The sequence below is a fragment of the Drosophila miranda genome (assembly GCF_003369915.1).
Source record: "Drosophila miranda strain MSH22 chromosome Y unlocalized genomic scaffold, D.miranda_PacBio2.1 Contig_Y6_pilon, whole genome shotgun sequence".
In the NCBI taxonomy this organism is placed as follows: domain Eukaryota; kingdom Metazoa; phylum Arthropoda; class Insecta; order Diptera; family Drosophilidae; genus Drosophila; species Drosophila miranda.
In genome coordinates, this window is record NW_022881651.1 from 656,988 (window position 1) to 679,158 (window position 22,171).

At 44.0% G+C, this 22,171-nt stretch overlaps 1 long non-coding RNA gene across 1 annotated transcript; it reads right to left on the bottom strand.

Annotated features, from left to right (window-relative positions):
- Nucleotides 1–730: 730 nt before the first annotated feature.
- On the bottom strand, nt 731–998 carry LOC117195153. Its single transcript, XR_004474962.1, has 2 exons — nt 969–998; nt 731–911 (listed from the first exon to the last, which is right to left on the bottom strand). It is a non-coding gene; the product is annotated as an uncharacterized LOC117195153 (long non-coding RNA).
- Nucleotides 999–22,171: the final 21,173 nt, after the last annotated feature.

The window sequence follows — 22,171 nt, forward strand, 5'->3', positions numbered from 1 at the left end:
GGCACTCATCCCCCTCTACTCCCTCTCCCCCTTTTGGTGGTGTCATGGGTTAAGCATTTGCTATGTTCGGCATTCAATTTGTGAATCCTGTAATCCAAAAGGGCATCCAGTATATCCAGAGCGAAGGTTAATCCATTCGATGGAGCGCTCAAGCAGACCAGCCAGGCGGTTGACCAGAAGCTTAACGAGGCTTAAAATTTCCAAGAGGCCGCCAGCCGGCAAGTGTCATTGCAGTCCCTCCAGTCGACTCCACTCCAGTCCAGTTTTTTCCCAAACTGTGCGACGTGAATAACTTTGATGATTTCTTGACCCAAAGGCACCCACACAATATAAATACTCCTCCCTTTTTTGTCAATAAGTTTATTTTCAGTCGTTACATTTACGATTAACAGGCGAGTTTTTCTACTCAAATCAAATATTAAAATTAAAAAACGATACAGTTATTGGTTGATGTCCTTCAGCTTCTCTGGATCAGTCTACTCAAGCCAAATCAAATATTAAAATTAAAAAACGAAACAGTTATTGGTTGATGTCCTTCAGCTTCTCTGCATCCGTCTTGGCGGCCCACAAGCGGCACCCAATTTTTTTATAGTCATCGCTGCACATGACTATCGCCCTCAAATATTCGGCCGGCACCCCAGTTTCCTCTGATAGTCTTAACATGGTCACTTTTTTTTCCTTAAAAACGGCAGAAATTTTTTGCATTGTCTTCGAATTCTTTGAAACCATACCTCTTATTGCTGTGTAATGTTGGTTCATTACGTGGTTTCCCAAGGTGCTCAACCTTCCAATCATTTTGCCGCATAGTTTGCACTTGCTGCCATGCACGGGGGGCGAAGCCTTAGGGGAAATCGGTGTTTTCAAATTGTCCTTTCCACTTTCAGTACTAAGAATGTCTTCAGTTAACATGTCTGGAGAATTAAGAAGTTATTATATGTATTTTTTTTAAATTTTACTTATTTACTTACTTAAGTGCGGATCCTCCCGAACCTCCTGCTCCTGCTTCTCCTCCACGTGGTGCACTGGCTCAGACAAATCATATATTTCATCAGAAATAGTACACTCCATATCATTGACTGTATAATCAGAAATATTGTGAATATTGTCAGAAATGTTGTCAATATTCTCCTCAATATCGTGAGTTGTTTCCGACTCCTCCGTATGACCGTGCATATTGTTTTCAAGATCCTCAATACCCTGAGTTGTGGCCGAATCCTCCGTATCACCGTGCATATTGTCAATATCCTCAATATCGTGAGTTGTGGCCGACTCCTCCGTATCACCGTTCATATTGTTGTCAATATCCTCAATATCCTGAGATATCATCAGAACAGAAATATTCTGCACCGGAGTAACAGGCTCAGCATACTTCGCGTGCGTCGTCCCCGCTGAATGGAATACATTATTAGAAGAATATAATATAAATGTAACTAATTTACTTACCCTTACGTTGATTGTCCAGAAAAAAAAAAGTACAAATTAATCACTCCTGCTGCACTTATGTCGCAAACTTGGGCTGCACCGAACGACAACGTCATGTTGGCAATTTCCTGTGCTTTCGGACTTTGCACTTTCCGGCCTTGCAGATGGTCCCAGTATATCCCGCATAATGCATTAACAAGGGCACTGTCCACCCCGTCAATTCTTACACCTCCCAAATTAATGTACATCTTTGTCTTATTTTGTGTTCTTTATTTATGTTTTAAATAACGGGGCATGTATGGTTTTGGTATTTACTCATCGATAGTATTATAAGAAATACCAATGTACTCGATATGCCAACACACATTTATTCGAATACGACGATCAAGAAGGAAGAACGTTTACAGATATTTTGTTGCTATACGATACGGACCGATAAATATCACATAATTCCGCGTCTAGTTTCCTGATTTCAACATGTATAAAAATAAAAATAAAATAATTGTAAGGCAACATATATTAACCCTAACCGATCGAGATATTATACTGCAATTAGTTTTATGCAATATTATACTGCGATATGATACTGCGATAGGTTTTATGCGATATTATACTGCGATAAGTCTGAGGCGAGTTATTCGACGATCGACAAAAATAGAGAAAAGAGTGAAATAAGTTAATAAGAGTAACCCAAGAACCGCGCCAAGATGGATAAAAAGATAGATTCAGAAATGAATAAATTGTCGTGTTTCGATGAGGACATAAAGGAACCCAATCTGTTCGAGCCGTATCAGCATATAGAGGAAGATATGTTCGAGCCGTCGCAATTGTCGTGTTTCGATGAGGACATAAATGAACTCAATCTGTTGGAGCCGTCGCAATTGTCGTGTTTCGATGAGGACATAAATGAACTCAATTTGTTCGAGCCGTATCAGGACAAAGAGGCAGAGGAACATCTGCCGTGTGGACCGCTGGACCGGCTGGTTAGTACATTGCCTATGGATGTTGATGACGACGACACTGAAGGTGAGTAGATTGTGGCAATTACATTGGAGCAGGTGAATCAGACTTTTCTTCCTCCAGGTATCGTCGGTAACGATGATCTGGTCAACGATATTGGTCACCTTCAAGCGAGCAATGAATTGCACAAAGGTACAGGCCCCTGAAAATCTGGTAACGGACGCATTGGAAGAACTGAAAATGCAAGTAAAGATAATGAATGGACGCATTAACATGACTGTAAATTTACAGAAACTAAGCGACTCAGAATTTTCCATTTACATGGATGAGTATCACATGCCGTGGTACCAATATGCCACAAAAGGACCGGTACTTAATGGAAAATTGTTGCAGTCGCTGCAATCCCAATTAACGGGAATGAAATTCATTATTTGTATTTCCACATTTGTCCCGTTTCCAAAACATCTTCACTAGGCAGGAATGCGGTCAAGGAAGGACTCGATTTAGTATTGAGGGAGGTTGAGAGTGGGGGCTTGTCAAGTCAACTGTTGGCAGTTTGATCCGACCACTGCTTGGCAAATTTCATGCCGTGCAAAAGTGTAAGGGGAAAATTCCCCATATTGTGGGATTTGCCCCACCTCAAAAAGGTTATCCTAAAAAATGATATACATGAGGATGTGTTGTTGTCAAATATGTATGTCAAGGAATACAGGAAAGAAAATTACAAGAGTATCTTTGAGGCTACGAAGTCGGTAGACAACTTGCCCGACTACCTAATGTCTGATAAAGTTAAAGAAATCATTAAAAATGAAATAATGAACTTATTACGCGCTGTTGAAAAACATTTCGAATTTAGAAACGAACCAATATGTTTTAACAACATGAACAGCAATACCTTCGAGGAACGTGGCAAGCATTTATCAACAATTTTTATAAACATAATGAAAGTATCGTTTAAAGAAGATTTCAACAGAAACCCAGTACTGTACAGAAACCCTACAACTGTAGTGTTCATGGCTCTCCAAGTAATGGACCAAAAAATTAAATTATTAAATAAGACGTTAGAAAATATTTTGTAGTATGTAGTATAATTATATTAATTTTAATAATAATAACAATAATAATAATAATAGAAATTTGTTTTTTATTTTATTTATTTTATGTAGTACATGTACTATACATAATTAATGTATTTTCAGCTGTAGAATGTAGAATATTTTCAGCCTGTACAAGATTTTCAGCTGTAGAATGTAGAATATTTCAGCCTGTACAAGATTTTCAGCTGTAGAAGCCTGTACAAGATTTTCAGCTGTAGAATGTAGAATATTTTCAGCCTGTACAAGATTTTCAGCTGTAGAATGTAGAATATTTCAGCCTGTACAAGATTTTCAGCTGTAGAAGCCTGTACAAGATTTTTAGCTGTAGTGTTCAATTTTTGTTTGTTGGTTGATTGATTTTTGAATTGATTGTTGTTGTTTGATTGATTTTGTTGTTCTGAAGGCTTGATCCACCGGTGACCAGGGACGCAGGATGGCTCTAAGCTATAGTATTTATTGTACGAGTAATAATCAACTAGCACAGCACTAGCATTTAACCCGTATTCAGAGAAGCCTATAAGTTTAAGTTAGTCTGAAATTGTTTTTATTAACATACGAATAATGAAATTGAACAAAACCCTTAATAATTTGTTGTCAGCAAGTAAGTAGTATATAATGGTTATATAGACAGTAAATATTGTATAATCGAATATCATTACTGTATGTACCATTTTGTACCAGAGTAAATATTTTGTAATTGAAAATATTAGATTTATGCATTCTTGAATTTTTATTTCTTTTTCTTTTCGTTATAATAGTTTTATTATCTTTAATTGGTTTTCTGTTTTCGTTTTGTTTTTTTTTTGCATTTGATATGATTCGGTTCAAAATGTGTGTGTTGTTTACGCACATATTATGGTTAATGGTTCTTAATCTTGTTCTTTACTCTTTTATTACCCTTTTTGTATATCTTTTGTTTTATAAATTAATCTTTAGCTAAGCTGAGGAGCGTAGCGTATCGGATCAAATCAATCAAAAGTTGATGGGTCTAAGGGGCTAGCTAACGAGGCAGTCAATGGCAATGGCAATGGAAATCCAAACGGAAATTTATGCAAACTATGCGGCAAAAATAAAAAAAAAAATTAACTAAAAACGCAGAATCATAGACGAGGGGGAACGTTGTGGGTTGCTGCGGACACCGCAACTCTACAGTTATACCCGATACTAAGTCAGTATGGCTCTCCTCCGGCAGACGCCTCTACAGAAAATCAGTCTGAGCGTGACGTCGGGCGCTGCGTAGCCACTGCAAATTGATTTGTTCCTTTTGGCTATAAAAATTATCTGATCTAAACCAGATTCAGCAATCTGATAGATATGATCGTTATCTATGATTCTGCGTTTTTAGTTTTCTCGAATGTGCAATATTGTGGATGCAACAGATTTTCGTTTTTTGTGGGGGCGGAAGGGGGTGGGACGAAACTCTGAGATAAACGTTTTATAGTGAGATCTAACAGAAGTGCGGATACCAAATTTGGTTACTCTAGCCTTAATAGTCTCTGAGATTTGTGGATGCCACAGATTTTCGTCCTTTGCGGGGGCGGAAGGGGGTGTGGCGAAATTTTGACACAAAACGGTCAAGGTCCGATATCACAGGAGTGTGGATACCAAATTTGGTTGCTCTAGCTCTTATGGGTTCTGAGATCCTTGAACTCATATTTTGCAATTGGCAAAACCGACCATGAAACCTGTGTGTTAGAGAGAGACAGAGCGAGAAAGAATGAAAATGTTTTCTTGATTTTGGCTATAATAATTATACGATCTGGTTCAGATTTTGCACTCTAAAAGATATAGTCATCCTCTACGATTCTGCGTTTTTGCGTTTTCTCGTATCGTCGAAATTGTGGATGCCACAGATTTTCGCCCCTTGTGGGGGCGAAAGTGGGCGGGGCGAAGTTTTGAAATATTTTTGTAGCAGTGACATATCACAGAGGTCTGGATCCAAACAATCGTTGCTCTAGCTCCTATAGTCTTTGAGCATTAGGCGCTGAAGGGGACGGACAGACGGACGGACGGACAGACAGACACGGCTCAATCGACTCGGCTATTGATGCTGATCAAGAATATATATACTTAATATATATACACTCAAACTGTGACATCATCGCCAGAACGAACGAGAGTTTTTGAAAAACGATTTTCGAATGTGGGCCGGCAATGGTCAGGTTCGGAAAGTATAGTGGGGCAAAGATAGTGCAGAGAAGGAGTAGGGATCTACCACCGCGGCGGACATCTCTGTTTTGCTGGCACGGAGTCGTGCCACGCCCACCCTACCATGATCCTGAAAGAGCCAATAATAATATCAGGATCCCTGGAGTGTCCGGTATTGGTCATCCTATTTCGCTCACGAGCGGCATGGTTCCCCCAACTGCGGTAACGTCTAGCACATATTCATCTTAACAATCATTTTATTAGAAACTATATTCAGATACTATATTCATGCTACAAGAAAAAAAGAAACACTAACCGAGAACTCCAAGACAAGGCTAAATGGACAAAAGGAGGAACGAAAAGCGTCACAAGAGATATAGCTATTATTACTAGGGAATATTTAGATAAATAAATACGATAAGTGTAAATAGTGCATATACGATATTTTATAGTGCGATATAAACTAATGATTTTTCCTTAGATAGAAAGATAATACTATAGCGCAATATAGGTACACATGTCCCAGCACATCGGCTTCAGGGAGTAGTTGGACATACTATTCGTTCTACCAAGCGTATTGTAAAGGCAGAAGGCCAATCAGCTGTGACTACTTTAAGAGTGTGAGGTCAACGACCGACAAACAGCTCTAGCAAAAAAGAACGAAGCTTTTGCCACGCTCGCGGAATTTTGGGAGGCAATAAAATGTAATGTTGTTGGTATATTATAAAGCTCACTCAGTTTTTGTTTGTGTTCCCGCGGCGAAAGATCTTTCGTAGCTGGGCGTGTGGCTGTGTGTGGGTGCATTAAACTTTTACCTTCAAACCAAAAACAAAATCGTACAGCGCGTGCTGTACCCGGACCCGGCCGAGCGGACGCTTTTAAGCTCAAACTTTTAAGCTTTTATCAAATGCATTTTCAAACTTTCCATGTGTTGGTGGGTTTTTTTTCTGGTTTTTTTTTTTTTGTTACAATTAACACTAAGTATATCCAACTACACAAAAACAGACATATCAACGGACTGCTAGTTTCAAGGGAATGCTTGAATGCTTGGGATCTTACTGACCTCAGTGGCTTTCAGTGGGCGGTGTATACATATGTATGTGAGCACATCTCTTACAGTTTTCATTCAGCCTACATAATGACACGAACGTGCACATAAGACAAACGCTGGCCTCCACTGCACTTTAAATAAACGTTTGGAACAGTAAGGCCGAATCACGAGAAGAACAAGAGATGCGATACCACTAGGGGTCGCCGGGAGGTTATGTACACACGTGGTGCACTATTTTTTCCCGCCCGGTAGGAACATTTAAGCGGCTTCGGGCCTACGCTGACTGCAAGCACCGGTTTCCGTTTCTTGGCCCGGTTTTGAATGCGAAACGGTTACGCCACTTCGCCGCACTAAGCCCGTTCAGACGGCTGTCCTCGTCTCGCGCAGCCAAAGTTCACTGCCCGCGACTTGGTGGATCAGCTGGTTCGTAGTGCGGGGGCTTAAAGCTCGGGCTGCAGCTTTTGGATAATTCCCAAACTAAGTGCCGATTCTAATGTGGAATTTGAAAATACTGATCAGGCTACTTTTTCTAACAGTTACTCCATGCACATATTTACCCGGTTGGAACTGGCACTGCGAAAATAGGGGGATGGGGGTGAGGTGCTAATTCCTTCTTTCTCCAGGTGTTTTTTTTTTTTGTGTTGGGGCTGCTCACCTCCAAGCGGAAACTACAGAAAAAGTCGGAAAATCTAACTTCGAGGCGCCTAGCACTGTCGAAGGCCGGTACTCACGTTTTCGATTAGAGCCCAATCTGCTTTCTTGGGTTCTTTTTTCTCGATCGAGTGCACTTTGGTTTCACACCACGGTTATTTACGGCGGTTTAATTTTATTTTTATTATTTTTTTTCTCACCGCGCAACTGAATGCTTGTACGGCCACGAGCAGAAAGAAAGATTTGGGCGGATCTACTGACCAACAAAAATTTTGTTCTCCGGATCTGCCTTTGCACGATCCTTCGCCATTCACCTTGAAGGGTTATGGACATGGTGGGGAGATTTTTTTGTTCGTTTTTAAGCATATTCTTAATGTCAACCCTAGATGGCGCTGGCCCTCACACGACCAGGAACATTTAACATGTAACACCACAACAAGAAATTAAGCCAACCTAACTATACACTAACTATGGGGACTAAACTTAATAATTAATAAGTATCTCGGTGAGGTGTGATATATACTTGTATAAATAATATAATATATATAAATATATTTATATATATATTATATACATAAATATATAAATTGTACAAATACCATCGGGCATACTTTCAGGCGAAGAACACAAATCTGCTTTTCTATCCGCCCGACAAGCGACCACTACAAATCCCCCCGGCCAAGATCACACTTTGGTGTTAATCACATCAAAGGGTGATAGACGCTTGGAGGAAAACCGTTAACCTGTATTAGGATGGTCACTGCTTTATGTCTTTAGCGTGGTATTTTCCGATAAGTCTACCTTGGGGATCTTCCAACTCGTAATAACTGTGACCAAGCCTACGTTTTATTCTAGCTTTTACAAAAGTAGGAGCTAGTTTTGCGCTGAAACCTTTAACGAAATTGCTCTGCTGAAAGTTGCGTCTGTAGACTTCCTGGCCAACTTTGAACGCCACTTCACGACTTCGAAGGTTGTACTGATGTTCGTTTCGTTGGTGTTGTTTTTGTATTGTTCGTTGGGCTGTTTTTCGAATCACATCAAACGAATCTTCCCGACCAAAACTCACGGTACGATCTTCTAAAACCTGCAAATTTCGTAAGAGCTGATAGGTGTCTCCATTGGTGATCATGTGCTGTCCAAATGCAACCCGATAGGGGCTGTCGTTTAGGGCTGAGTGCAGACTAGATCGTAAGGCACAACTAATAGAACTAAGCTGCTCATCCCAATTAGTTTGATCTGGCTTGATGTAAGCTTTAATGGCGGCAATAACGGATCTGTTACCGCGTTCCGATGCGTTGGCTTGAGGTGCGTACACAGCCGTATAAAAATGCTGCACATTGTACTTTTTCAACAGCGAATTGAAGTGATGGGACTTAAATTGTACTCCATTGTCGGACACAACCACTTCGGGTACCCCGAAGCAATGGAATAGGTCCTCTTCCATGAATCGAGTTATCGCCTCCGCTGTAAATTTCTTTACGGGTTTTAAAAACGGATATTTTGAAAGATGGTCCAAAACAACGAAGATACCGATATTTCCGGATTTGCTTCGTGGATACGGACCCAGGAAATCCACAAACAACTTCTGAAACACTCGTTGAGTTTCCTTCACTGGAGCTAATGGGGGTCGTAACGAACGATTCGGGTACTTGGTGCACTTGCAGACCGAACAGCTGTTTATGAACGCTCTCACATCGGTTACTAAACTTGGCCAATAATAATAACGTCGAACTCTCTCCAACGTTTTATCAATGCCGCTATGAGCTGCTAGCGACTGTTCGTGACTCTGTTTTAGTACATCGGACACCAGCTCCGTTGGAACCCACAGCTTCCAACACAGGTCGTCAGCGATCTGATCAGCAGCCGCGTGTTCTGCTCGCCTATATATGATATTATCTATCACCTTAATGTCTGGCATCTGTGTCTGGTTGCCTTTAATTTTTCGAATTAGTTCCAAATATTCTGCCGACTTGAAGCAATCAGACTGCAGGTCTACCAATCCATCGCAGCTGAATGCCGATAGATCTTCGGTGTGCACCCGCGACAGAGCATCTGGGACAACATTTTGGCTACCTTTGCGGTGGAAAATTTTGAAGTTGAACCCCTGCAATTTGAGAGCCCATCTTGCCAATCTAGAACTTAGGTCCGATTGTGACATTAGCCACTTCAATGATGCATGGTCGGTATGGATGGAGAACTCGTGTCCTTCCACATAAGCTCGAAACTTCTTCACACACATTATGGCTGCCAAACACTCTTTCTCCGTGACTGAATAGTTTCGCTGACACTGATTCAGCTTGCGAGACATGAATGCGATTGGGATGTCATTACCATCGCTATCCGTTTGCATTAACACGCCGCCAACTCCGGTGTGGCTGGCATCGCAATGAATGGCAAATGGAATGGTAAAGTCGGGGCTATGTAGGACTGGTGCCTCGCACATTTGGTCTTTTAAACTTTCAAACGCCCTTTGCGTTTCGTTGATCCATACAAACGATCGACGTTGCTTTAGTGTATCTGATATTGGGGCAGCAATTCCGGCATAGTTTTTAATAAATTTATGGTACCATCCAGTGGTTCCCAAAAATCGTCGCACTTGCTTCACCGATCGTGGCACTGGAAACTCCCGAATAGCAGCAACTTTTTCGGGATCCGTTTGTATCATCCCATACCCTATCACGTGGCCCAGGTATTTCACTTCCTTCAGGCAAAATTTGCTCTTCTCTACGTTTATCGTCAGTCCAGCTTGAGACAGTCGGTCGGCCAGCGCTTTCAACACGGACATGTGCTTCTCGAAGGACTCCGAAATCACCAATAAGTCGTCGAGATAAATGAAAATCTCATTTCGCAAAGATGGTGGGATAACTTTATCCATCAGTTTGGACATGGTCTGTGGGGCATTGCATAAACCAAACGGCATCACCGTGAATTGATATAGCGCCCTCCGAGGCACAGCAAAAGCCGTCTTCTCCCGAGCCCTTGGAGTAAGCGGAATCTTCCAGTAAGCATCTTTAAGATCGATGCTTGAAATGAACTGCGCTTTTGGAAGTCTACTTAAAATGCCATCAATGAGGGGCATAGGGTAAGCATTTTTGACTGTTACTCCGTTAACTTTCCGGCTATCAAGGCAAAGGCGAACCTTACCTGGCTTACGCACAATTACTACCGGGGAAGACCACGGGCTATCTGATTCTTCAATCACCCCAAGGCCTAACATTCGGTCCAACTCTTCGTATATACATTTTTCGACTGCAGGCGACACTGCGTAGTGGCGTTGTTTTATGGGCCGAGTCTCGGAAATTTCTGTCATGTGTAAGCCAGTTTGTCTTTCCTAATCCTTTTTCGGCAAACGAAGGGAACATCTGTACTATCGCTACTAGTTCCTTCTGCTGTAATTCCGACAAAGGTATTTGCATCGGGTTGTCAAAGTTTATAGCCGCCAAACTGTGGTTATTCGCTTTGCTCATTAAGAAGAACGGCAGTAGATTAAAGCTTATCCAAAAGTCTATTCCTAGATATAACTCCTGCGATAACGATGGTGCAAGATAAAGGCATATTCGTTTGGAATTTCCACGAAAGCAAATGAGTGTGGAGATCCTACCTAGAATAACTTTCTTTTTCCCATCTGCGGTTCGCACGGCTGACTTCATCGGCTTGACCTCAGGGTTTGTTCGAGATAACTCCTCTGCAAATTTACCCCCAAGGCAGCTGATTGAGGCGCCTGTGTCCATTAATCCACTTATCGTCTTGCCAAACAGAGTGACATTGGCGTAGGGTCGTAGGTCAGTGATATTACTAATAACAGAGGCTAATAATGCTCTGCGCGCATTTTTACTCTGCGTGCGGAACAGCTTCCTACGCTTACGGTCTCGAGTTTTGCTAGGCGCAGGGGTCGTTTCCTGATCGTCGTCCTGTACTAGTATCATAGTGGTCGTTATCATGTCAGGAGGTAGGGGGAGTGAGCTTGACGTAGCCCCTGTTACTCCGTATTCGTTGCCTTTGACACTAACTTGCGTGCACTCGATATCGGTGCACGAGCCAACTCGTTTTTTGACGAACTACATTTTCGGCACGATGGTTTATATGTGTCCCGCTTACCACATCCATGACAGAATACTTTACGCTCTGCTTCGCACTCTTGATATCGGTGGCCTTGTTTATTGCATTTCCAGCAAGAAAGCGTCATCGCGTCGATATCAAAAGCGTCAGCTTCTTCCGAATCGCCTTCTGCCAGACCTTCTGTCTGGATGGACATTTCGTTCACCTGATTGCGAGGAACAAATCGTCGAGTAGCCGGGATTGGCTTAGCAGTATTTTCCATGAACCTTTCACGCTTGCGGACCACTTGTCGCAACTGCACAATGTTCGGTATGGGCACATATAAAATCTCAAGTTGCGAGCAGATTTGCCTGCAACACCTCTAACAAGGACTGCTCGGTCATCGGCTGCACGAGCTTGTCTGCAAGCGCCACTATGGCCTCATAAAAACTGTCAAACGGTTCGTTGACTTTCTGCTTCCTCTGGGTGGTCGCGGTTCTGATTTCTAAATCTGTTCTGCCGTCCGAAAACTGCGATCTCAGAGCAATACAGAGATCAATCCAGCGCACTCTTGGTACGCTTTTATGATACCTCCAGTACCATTCACCCGCGCTTCCTTCGAACAGGTTGCTCGCGTAGCGAGATAACAATTCCAAATTGCTATCTAATGTCTGGCTGGTCAGAGCTTCGACGCGATACAAAAAATCATCTATTGACATAGAGGAGCGCCCTGAGAATCTCAACTTCCAGTTCGCGATTATCTGGCTAATCCGATCCGCGCGCAACTGATGTGATTGCTGCGACTCGGGTGGGGCTGACAAGTTAGTCGGTCGCTCGGACGCTGAGTTTGGCAATGCTGCGTTTTCCCTGGCGGATAACCTAAAGAGTTGCTCAAAGGATTGATTTGACCTAACGGGAGAGGACTGCCTATGGGCTGGGTGTACCCTTTCCGTTGGAACTGGAGCTGCATTCTGGAGCGACAATCTTTGAAACCCCGCTTCAATCGCGTTAGCTAGCATTTGAGTGTGCTGTGCTAGTGCGGCTGTCACTGCGTCCGCAATGGTCTGTTGCAAGCTACCATCCGTGGCTGGCAGACCCGTTCGAGCTGCTGAAGCTGACACCACTGCTGCCGCAGAGTTTGGCGGTTGGCCTCTAGGACGATCTGGAGCGGCCATTGGACCGGACACACTAGGCCCTTCGGGTTGGCTAACACTTCGGACCCCACTCTGCATATTGGCTGCGGATAATTGGTTTTGCTGTGATTTAAGTGTTTTCGAACGGGATCTGGTCACTGCAACTGCCCCTGGTTGGTTGCCTGGGCTTGAGCTGCTTCTAGTTCTTCTGCCAAATTAAGGGTCGATTTGCTCAGCGCAGTTCTGCACACTGGACAGACTTTCTTATTTCCTGAACGTGCACTAAAGCAGGTGTGATGGAAATAATGGTTACAGCTGGTAGCTAATAGTTGGCCTGGGTATTCGACTTCTTGCGTGCATACACAGCAAACGGTTTCGCTCTCTTTTGGCTGAATCCTATAATCCGGGCTTCGGTCTACCGGCATTGTAAAGTTATCCTATATATTAACTAGCTTTAAGCACGTTCCTATAAATCTAGTTCAGACAAATATTACCAAAAAAAAACAATAATAACGGGGAAAGCAAAAAAAACGATCTTTGATAGAGAGATTTTGGGGGAAACCATGCAACCCTTTCCCTCCGAAAGGTTGCCAATAACTATGCGTGGTAGATCGAAAAAGGGGGAAATAAAGAAAAGGTATCTTCGGCAATCTTGACCCAAGTAGTAGCTCTAGGCCCCTTCCTGTCTGCGGCGAACGCCTAAACATAGGGACGGACGACGTTCTTGCACGCGTGCCCATACCAGGATCACGACGGTGTTCGTCAGCCGCCCATCGGGGAAACATTACCGAAGCGGTTACGGGGAGTTTGTAATAGTCTCTGCGTGCTACGACCTATACCTTTTTCGCAGCCATTATCGGTCCGGGCCGGAAGCGTAGCACGAAGAAACGCACCAGCACCAGGGGTACCACGTTCGGCCGGCGATAACCTGCTGTATAAATCGGCGCACTAATAGACCAATCAATAGAAAGTAGAAAGAGAAACAAAAGACGGAGGCACCCTAATAACCCCGATTCGAGTTGAGCGGCAACAAAAAATAATTTTGATTCTTCTAGCTGACTCCGGCGACAACTGAACCAAAGCTACCCAAGGTACCTGTCAATTTCCAAGGGATACGGGCGAATGTATTCACTAATATGCTTCTGTATAGCGGCAGGTCGACGTTTACTCCACTAATAACCTTGTGTCCAGCCAACTTCCACATACCAGTGAATCCATCTAGATCTCACTGCTATGGCATATACTGCTCGGCAATAAAGCTATGGTGAAGCTATTATCGATTCCAGAGCAGCTTACCATCGAGCAAGGGTTATGGATCATACTCCGATGCGGGCTAACCGTTATCGGAAACTAATAAGCATCCACCATCACAGGATCCAATTCCAGGACAAAAGGAAGGCTTTAAGGAAGGGGGGTGGGAAACAGGGAACAAAAATCTTAAGCCAGTGCATGACTATGCACTGCTCGCAGGTGTTATGGACTTTCTCAACAATTTTTCTGCTTCGGGGTCAAGTTTGGCTGGGGTCACACACAACCATATAAGTTAATGTTACTCCGCTTTGTAACGTTTACAATTACGTCAACCCTGACCTTCAGGCCTTTCGGCCCCACGTTGGGCGCCAAATAAAATAATTATTACTGTAACGAGTAACGAAGAGAATCTTCGCACGATGAAGCTGGTGGTCGGCTAACTGAGAAGGAGTACGCGCTCGCTTCCACGGCTGATCTCTGGTCGGAAATGGGGATGGGTTCTTTGGGGTAACCCTCCAGTTAGGTTGCTTCGCTCCTGCTGGTATTATTTTATTAAAATTCGCGTACTCTTTTTGGTAATGGGAGGGGGACAGACAAGGAAAGGATCGTTAGGGGTACGGAAAGTATAGTGGGGCAAAGATAGTGCAGAGAAGGAGTAGGGATCTACCACCGCGGCGGAAATCTCTGCTTTGCTGGCACGGAGTCGTGCCACGCCCACCCTACCATGATCCTGAAAGAGCCAATAATAATATCAGGATCCCTGGAGTGTCCGGTATTGGTCATCCTATTTCGCTTACGAGCGGCATGGTTCCCCCAACTGCGGTAACGTCTAGCACATATTCATCTTAACAATCATTTTATTAGAAACTATATTCAGATACTATATTCATGCTACAAGAAAAAAAGAAACACTAACCGAGAACTCCAAGACAAGGCTAAATGGACAAAAGGAGGAACGAAAAGCGTCACAAGAGATATAGCTATTATTACTAGGGAATATTTAGATAAATAAATACGATAAGTGTAAATAGTTATAAGTGCATATACGATATTTTATAGTGCGATATAAACTAATGATTTTTCCTTAGATAGAAAGATAATACTATAGCGCAATATAGGTACACATGTCCCAGCACATCGGCTTCAGGGAGTAGTTGGACATACTATTCGTTCTACCAAGCGTATTGTAAAGGCAGAAGGCCAATCAGCTGTGACTACTTTAAGAGTGTGAGGTCAACGACCGACAAACAGCTCTAGCAAAAAATAACGAAGCTTTTGCCACGCTCGCGGAATTTTGGGAGGCAATAAAATGTAATGTTGTTGGTATATTATAAAGCTCACTCAGTTTTTGTTTGTGTTCCCGCGGCGAAAGATCTTTCGTAGCTGGGCGTGTGGCTGTGTGTGGGTGCATTAAACTTTTACCTGCAAACCAAAAACAAAATCGTACAGCGCGTGCTGCATGGCATAAGCTCGCGGAGGGGACCCGGCCGAGCGGACGCTTTTAAGCTCAAACTTTTAAGCTTTTATCAAATGCATTTTCAAACTTTCCATGTGTTGGTGGGTTTTTTTTCTGGTTTTTTTTTGTTTTCTGTTACAATTAACACTAAGTATATCCAACTACACAAAAACAGACATATCAACGGACTGCTAGGTTCAAGGGAATGCGAGTCACGGTGGGATCTTACTGGCCTCAGTGGCTTTCAGTGGGCGGTGTATACATATGTATGTGAGCACATCTCTTACAGTTTTCATTCAGCCTACATAATGACACGAACGTGCACATAAGACAAACGCTGGCCTCCACTGCACTTTAAATAAACGTTTGGAACAGTAAGGCCGAATCACGAGAAGAACAAGAGAGGCGATACCACTAGGGGTCGCCGGGAGGTTATGTACACACGTGGTGCACTATTTTTTCCCGCCCGGTAGGAACATTTAAGCGGCTTCGGGCCTACGCTGACTGCAAGCACCGGTTTCCGTTTCTTGGCCCGGTTTTGAATGCGAAACGGTTACGCCACTTTGCCGCACTAAGCCCGTTCAGACGGCTGTCCTCGTCTCGCGCAGCCAAAGTTCACTGCCCGCGACTTGGTGGATCAGCTGGTTCGTAGTGCGGGGGCTTAAAGCTCGGGCTGCAGCTTTTGGATAATTCCCAAACTAAGTGCCGATTCTAATGTGGAATTTGAAAATACTGATCAGGCTACTTTTTCTAACAGTTACTCCATGCACATATTTACCCGGTTGGAACTGGCACTGCGAAAATAGGGGGATGGGGGTGAGGTGCTAATTCCTTCTTTCTCCAGGTGTTTTTTTTTTTTGTGTTGGGGCTGCTCACCTCCAAGCGGAAACTACAGAAAAAGTCGGAAAATCTAACTTCGAGGCGCCTAGCACTGTCGAAGGCCGGTACTCACGTTTTCGATTAGAGCCCAATCTGCTTTCTTGGGTTCTTTTTTCTCGATCGAGTGCACTTTGGTTTCACACCACGGTTATTTACGGCGGTTTAATTTTATTTTTATTATTTTTTTTCTCACCGCGCAACTGAATGCTTGTACGGCCACGAGCAGAAAGAAAGATTTGGGCGGATCTACTGACCAACAAAAATTTTGTTCTCCGGATCTGCCTTTGCACGATCCTTCGCCATTCACCTTGAATGGTTATGGACATGGTGGGGAGATTTTTTTGTTCGTTTTTAAGCATATTCTTAATGTCAACCCTAGATGGCGCTGGCCCTCACACGACCAGGAACATTTAACATGTAACACCACAACAAGAAATTAAGCCAACCTAACTATACACTAACTATGGGGACTAAACTTAATAATTAATAAGTATCTCGGTGAGTTGTGATATATACTTGTATAAATAATATAATATATTATACCATCGGGCATACTTTCAGGCGAAGAACACAAATATGCTTTCCTATCCGCCCGACAAGCGACCACTACACTAGCTCTTATGGGTTCTGAGATCCTTGAACTCATATTTTGCAATTGGCAAAACCGACCATGAAACCTGTGTGTTAGAGAGAGACAGAGCGAGAAAGAATGAAATTGTTTTCTTGATTCTGGCTATAATAATTATACGATCTGGTTCAGATCTAGGACGGACGGACAGACGGACAGACAGACATGGCTCAACTACTATATATATATATATATATACTACTATATATACTACTATAAACTTTACATTAATCACGTCTGTCCCCCTTCTACTTACTCTTTCCGAAGTGTTGTCATTTGCTGATTTCACTTTTGCAGCTGCACCAACACAAAGAATTTTAGTAGAGGATTGGGTGTGCAACTCAGAGCCAATTTTGTTGGGCAATTTCCTAGGCTCCAGCTCTCTCAGTCTCCAAATTCCAGATGTTCCCACAGACAGAAAGAAGAACAGGGCTGAAAGGTTTATAAATATAAATTCACTCAAAGAAAAAATGAGAAGTCGAAACAGTTTTCGAATCGCGAATGAAGATAATCTCATTATAATTATACCCGATACTCAAAATGAGTATTGGGGTATATTAGATTTGTGGTAAAAGTGGATGTGTGTAACGTCCAGAAGGAATCGTTTCCGACCCCATAAAGTATATATATTCTTGATCAGCATCAATAGCCGAGTCGATTGAGCCATGTCTGTCTGTCCGTCCGTCCGTCTGTCCGTCCCCTTCAGCGCCTAGTGCTCAAAGACTATAAGAGCTAGAGCAACGATGTTTTGTATCCAGACTTCTGGAAACTTCGCCCCGACCACTTCCGCCCCCACAAAGGACGAAAATCTGTGGCATCCAAATCGGCAACCAAATTTGGTATCCACACTCCTGTGATATCGGACCTTGACCGTTTTGTGTCAAAATTTCGCCACACCCCCTTCCGCCCCCGCAAAGGACGAAAATCTGTGGCATCCACAAATCTCAGAGACTATTAAGCCTAGAGTTACCAAATTTGGCATCCGCACTTCTGTTAGATCTCACTATAAAACGTATATCTCAGAATTTCGCCCCACCCCTTTCCGCCCCCACAAAAGACGAAAATCTGTTGCATCCACAATATTGCAGATTTGAGAAAACTAAAAACGCAGAATCATAGATAACGACCATATCTATCAGATTGCTGAATCTGGACCAGATCAGATAATTTTTATTGCCTAAAGGAACAAATCAATTTGCACTGGATACGCAGCGCCCGACGTCACGCTCAGACTGATTTTCTGTCTCTCTCGCACGCACTCTTTGTCGTGTCGTTTAATATTAGCGGCGTCTGCCGGAGGAGAGCCATACTGACTAAGTATCGGGTATAACTGTAGAGTTGCGGTGTCCGCAGCAACTCACAACGTTCCCCCTCGTTTTTCTTTAAAAACTAGTTGTGGAGATAATGTTTTTTATCCCCAATCGGCCGACTAATTATTTCGAATTAAACAAAACTCGGCGCAGAAATAAAATTACGATATGTTCTTTAATGCGTGACATCCAAATTGCAAGTGTGTCTTGCCTGCCCTTTACATTGCCGCTCCGATCGCTAAGCGCAGCTTCGCTCGGCCGACGTCGGTAGGCAGACGCAAAGCGGAGATAGCGAAGAGCGAGCTGGCAGAGAGCGTTTAGCAGGGCAAGCAAGCGCAGAGCTTTAACAAACAAATGAGTGACATAGACATAAGTAACAAACAAAATAAGCGGCTGAGGGCCAAGAATTAGGTGCTATTTGGCAAGCAGCTAATCGGCTGGGTTCTGCTCCGAACATTCACCCCCCGTTGGAAGGCAAAGGCTTTCAACAGATCCATCCTGAAGGGGCAGAACCGCTATTTTTCCAACGGCCCTCTTGAAAAGGCCTTTTTGAGTGCGGATGACGGCTACTCTGATGGTTCCATCTTTTCCTGGGATGACGCTCTCAATGCGGCCAAGCGGCCACCTTAATGGTGGCAGCGTTTCCTCCTTGATCATGACGAGCGCTCCTAGCTTGATGTTTGGAGACGATGACCGCCACTTGCTCCGCTCCTGAAGAATCGAAAGATACGCCGTGCTCCATTTTCTCCAAAACGCCTGCTTCATTTGACACAGCCGCTGCCATCGACTAAGTAGGTTGACCCGGAGATGCGCCACATCTGGCTCGTCGAATGCAGCTTTCGGGGCTCCATTGAGAAAGTGGTTTGGCGTGAGCACATCTAGATCATCGGGACTTTCTGTAATTGCATAAAGCGGACGGGAATTTAACAAAGCAGAGATTTCACAAGCCAAGGTCTGAATTTCATCAAGAGTAAAAATGTAGGTCCCGACGATGCGATGAAAATGATATTTAGCTGCTTTAACAGCCGCCTCCCACAAACCCCCAAAATGAGGTGAGCGAGGGGGGATGAATTTCCAGTCGATTCCACTAGAAACGCAGAGATGTGACACAGCCGACGTATGAGGATCGCTGAGGAACATTTGCCGAAGCTCCAAAAGCTCATTTTTTGCTCCTACAAAATTTGTAGCGTTGTCTGACCAGATGATTCGAGGTTTGGGACGTAGACTTATAAAACGCCTTAATGCTGCCTGAAAGGATTCTGTAGATAGATCCCGAACGACTTCCAAATGAGTTGCTTTGGTGATAAAGCATACGAAGACAGCGATGTAACATTTGATAGGAGGCCTGCCTCTGACTTCCGGCTTGTGATAAAAGGGTCCGCAAAAATCAACGCCCGTTGTGTGGAATGCTGGATTAGTCCTTACGCGATCCGCAGGCAAGTTTCCCATGATATGTTCCCTCAGCACTGGCTTCAAACGAAAGCATCTAACACATTTGCGAATGATTCCCGCAACATATTTGCGTCCGCCAATAGGCCAGAATTTTTGCCGAAGCAGTCCGAGCAATCCTTGAGCTCCTGCGTGGAGAAACCTTTCGTGAAAGAAGATAATAATAGAGACAGTGACAGGATGTCCCTTAGGAAGCAGGATCGGGTGCTTCGCGTCGTAGTCCAATTCGGCATTTTGGAGGCGGCCTCCAACACGCAGCAATCCAAAGCTATCCAGAAATGGATTCAGTGAGGCCATCGTGCCTTTTGGGGGTAGGGCCTGTTTGCTGGCGAGGGCCCTTATCTCTTCCGAAAATTGTTGCTGCTGTATTGCCCTTATGAGCAAATGCGTACCATTTTTGATGTCGAATACGGTAAGTTGACCCTTCGACCGCGCTATGCCTTTGTCCTTGAGAATGTAGAATCGATATATGTAAGCAAAGACGCGCTGCATGGATCCGAATGAGTTTTGAAATTTGCAATCGTACGATACATCCCTTTCGTTTGAAACAACCAATGCTGCATGACGACGTTCTGGTACATCGGTCGGCAATTGCAAGCCTGCAGGCCACTCTGAGCTCTCAAGACGCAAGAATGGTGGTCCAGAGATCCAAAGGCTGCTATCCATTAGTTCAGCGGGCGTGGCTCCACGTGATATGATGTCGGCAGGATTCAACTTTGTGGGCACGTGATGCCAAGTCATTCCAGCGGTGAGCTCCTGAATCCGCTGAACTCGATTAGAAACAAATATATTAAAATTCAATGGTGATTCTCGAATCCAGGCAAGGGCTATGGACGAATCCGACCAGCAATGTATTTGGCATGGAGCTGATAATCCCTTAACTATGGTGGACACTAGTTCGGCTAATACGAGGGCAGCGGACAGCTCAAGCTTGGGGATAGTCATACTTTTCAAGGGCGCGACTCTGGATTTAGAGCATAAGAGATGACTTTGCACAATGCCAAGAGCTTCCGAACGCATGTATACACAGGCGCCATATGCTGCTTGGCTCGCATCACAAAACGCGTGCATTTCTAATCTGGCTTGCTGCCGAAGCACGTAACGTGGAAACTTAAAGTTTTTAACCATCGACAACTGCGAAGTCAGCTCAATCCAAGTCGTATGTAGATCCTGGGGCAGGCTTTCGTCCCAATTCAATTTTAGGCTTTCGTTCCATAGCGACTGCATAAATATTTTAGCTTTTGTGATGATGGGAGAGATGAGCCCTAGAGGATCGTAGAACCTAGCTAGTGTAGACAGGACCGAACGCTTCGATATTGGGCCTGCAGCGGTTCCGACGTGAGCGAAGCTAAACAGAAGATTGTCCGTGGTGGGATCCCAAACTAGACCAAGCGCCTTGGTTACTTCAGTCCCGTCATGAAAGGTAAGGAACTTTTCGCGATCCGCCTCCGATACGCCTTCCAAAGCAGCGGGTTCATTGGAACACCATTTACGTATGGGAAAACATCCTTTCGAAAGTAGCTCCTTTACCTGCTGACGAATTTTGATGACAGAATCAATGCTGTCCCCTCCAGATATGAGATCATCGACATAGAAATCTCTTCGAACAACATCAGCGCCAAGCGGAAAACGCAACTCTTCATCATTTGCCAATTGATGCATAGCACGAATTGCTAAGAAAGCGGCAGGTTTGGTTCCGTAAGTGACAGTCTCCAACTTGAACACCTGAATCTCCTCCTTCGGGTCATTGCGCCATAGGATGCACTGCACGTGCGTATCGGGATGGGAAACGCGTACACAGCGGTACATTTTGCAGATATCGCCACACAAGGCGACTTTAAAAAAGCGGAAACGAAGCAGAGTTATCAGAATTTTAGGTTGGATGGTGGGTCCAGCCATAAGCGCATCATTCAGTGATACTCCAGACGCTGTTTTGGCAGATCCATCGAACACTACGCGTAATTTGGTGGTTGTACTATCCTGCTTGTGGACGCAATGGTGAGGCAAGAAGTACTGCGGGAGGTCTGACTGCCGCGAAGCTGGCGACATGTGTCCTAAATCACGATACTCCTGAAGAAACTCCATATATTTTGCCTTAAGCTGTGCATTTTTTGCTAGCTTCCTCTCCAAATTGAGAAATCTACGTAGCGCCTGCTGATACGATTCTCCTAATTCCTCTAGACTGAATTTGGTTGGCAAACGCATGGAGTAAGCTCCGGACTCTAGGCGAATGCAGTTTGTGACGAAATGCTGTTCGCAATGAACATCTTCCTCCGAAATTGATGAGGGCGAATAATCTCCATCGACTTCCCAAAACCGCCTTACAATATCGCACAAATTAGTCTCGCAAGCGGAGATGACAGGGGGATCTTCAACGGCTGCTAGCGCCGCACGGGCTTTCTCAGAGTTTTTAATACTTCCTGACACTATCCAGCCAAGTTTCGTCTTCTGCAATGTTGGCAATTGGTCTGACAGTCGAATCTGTCCAACGCACATTAATTCGAAAAACAAGCCAGCACCTATCAACAGATCGACACGCTGGGGCTTGGCGAAATTAGGATCAGCTAGTTTTAGGTTATTTGGCATTGGCCAATCCTTTGCGTCTAGGCCGAAGTTAGGCTGCATTCCTGTGATTGAGGCAGTGATAATTGCAGAGAGGAAACCGCGATAGCTTTCGTCTTGAGATTGCAGGACGATG